The 2,150-nt window shown below is 42.9% G+C and overlaps 1 pseudogene; it reads left to right on the plus strand.

Annotated features, from left to right (window-relative positions):
• Window positions 1–1,313: 1,313 nt before the first annotated feature.
• LOC100955265 lies at window positions 1,314–1,986 on the plus strand (annotated as a pseudogene).
• Window positions 1,987–2,150: the final 164 nt, after the last annotated feature.

Below are 2,150 nucleotides of genomic sequence, written 5' to 3' on the forward strand. Positions count from 1 at the left end.
GCAAAACATTTAAGAGATTCCAAAAACTCACACTGGTCTGCTTCCAGAAGAAAACTTAAACAAATTGATTCGTATCCCTTGACAAAACATCTTTATAGGAATTTTCTTTTGGTTGGGTACTATTCATTTGCTCAACAAATATTTACTTAATGCATATTGGAAAGGAGAATTTCAGAGTTGGCAGGAACTTCGGGCATCTTTTATTTTGATTCTTTTATTCTCAGACAAGCAACATGAGGATCAGAGAGATAAATTGTCGCTCATAGCTCACAGCAACCTCCAACTCCTGGGCTCAAGCGAGTCTCCTGCCTCCGCCTCCCAAGTTGCTGGGACCACAGCAACAACGCCTGGCTATTTTTTTTTGATTGCAGCCATCATTGTTTGGTGGGCCTGGGCTGGATTCGAACCCACCACCTTAGGTGTATGTGGCTGGTGCCTTAGCCACTTGAGCCACAGGCACTGAGCCACTCATTTATTCCTTCACCAAGCTTATTGATCACTTCCTATGTGTTAGAAACCAGGCTTTGCATGAAGAAGACAAGAGGAAAAACACTGATAATAAACTAATGAAATAGAGAGGTATACAGGGAAACATACACAATTCAAAAAAGATAATTGTTTTAATGGAGGCTATTCAAAAAGCTGAGTAAACTTGGCAAGAAAACTGACTAATCCTGCTAGGGCAGCAGTCCCCATCTGTTTTGGGACTGGTTTCAGGGAAGCCAGTTTTTCCATGGATGGGGTATGTGTGCACACAGGGGTGTTGGTTTTAGTGGTGGTTTGGGGATGATTTAAATGCGTTCCACTTCCACCTCAGATCATCAGGCATGAGATTCTCATATGGAGTGCACAACCTAGATCCCTCGTATGCGCAGTTTATAGTAGAGTTGCTGCTCCTATGAGAACCGAATGCCTCTGCTGATGTGATAGCACTTGGAGCTCAGGTGGTGATGAAAGGGATGGGGAGCAGCTGTAAATACAGGTGAAGCTTGGTTTGCTCCTCCGCTGCCCACCTGTGGCTGTGTGGCCAGGTTCCTAATAGGCCACCTTCTGCAGATGACTTCACAGAGGAGGTAGCATTTGGCCTGGAGCAATGGCAAACTTTTCTTCTCACTGAGAACATGCACATAGTTGCGTGGCCCTTTGCACATTGGCTTACCTTTGTTAGGGGCTCACGTGTATCAACGCTCCCTTACCAGGAGTGTTTAGACAGAGAGTTACATGTGTGATCCATACAAGTATTTTCTGAAATAGATTGTACTTTGGAAACGCACTGAAGTGAGAAGAGAAAAAGAAGCTCTAGGTGAATTGTTTTTAAACTAGATTGCACTTTTATTAAGAAATACAAAAATTGTACACATAGCGAGTGCCTGTGTAAGAGTGAAAAATTTTTAGCTACTTGTGCAGCAGGAAAGTGGGTACTGAGGACTACATGATTCATAGTGCCAAAAGTGGCAGATGGCTTGATGAGCCAACTTATGAATGGGGACATAAAATTGAAAAAGACTCCCCTTATTCACCTCAAATGCAGTCTGCACCCAAAAGATGGTGTGAAGAACTGAAATGCACTGGTGCTCCAGGACCCTTCCAGAGGTGAAAGTTGTCTGCCTTGTTAGAGCTGATAAATGAAGTGATTCTCTCGAAAGAGTTTAGGAGGCTGGAAAGGCAAATGGTATTTTACTGAGAAGTTCACCAAGTGGAGTAACTCACGTGATTGCCAGTAATGCAAGAATCAGGGCCGAGAAGGAAAAAGATAACTTTAAGTCTCTGTTTTATCCAATCCAGTATCTGGGGGACTTTCTGTTAGAGAAAGAAATTCAGAATGATGAAGACTGCCAGACCAATTCTGGTTGGACTAAACATAGCCATCAAGAAAAACACACAGATTTAGGGAAAGCTATGGGATTTCTTGAAATGAAAGATGCCTCAAGAGAGAGACCATCTGTAAAACAAAGAAAGAAATGCAAAATCGTGATGAGGACGTGAATGTTAGTTCTGTTTTGACTGAACATCACGAAAAAGAAAAATTCGAAGATTCCAGGAAATACTAAAAATTTGTTTTTTGAGACAGAGCCTCAAGCTGTCCCCCTGGGTAGAGTGCCATGGCATCACAGCTCACAGCAACCTCCAACTCCTGGGCTCAAGCGAGT

This window comes from Otolemur garnettii, unplaced genomic scaffold, assembly GCF_000181295.1.
Source record: "Otolemur garnettii isolate 467f Iridium unplaced genomic scaffold, OtoGar3 scaffold00104, whole genome shotgun sequence".
NCBI lineage: Eukaryota > Metazoa > Chordata > Mammalia > Primates > Galagidae > Otolemur > Otolemur garnettii.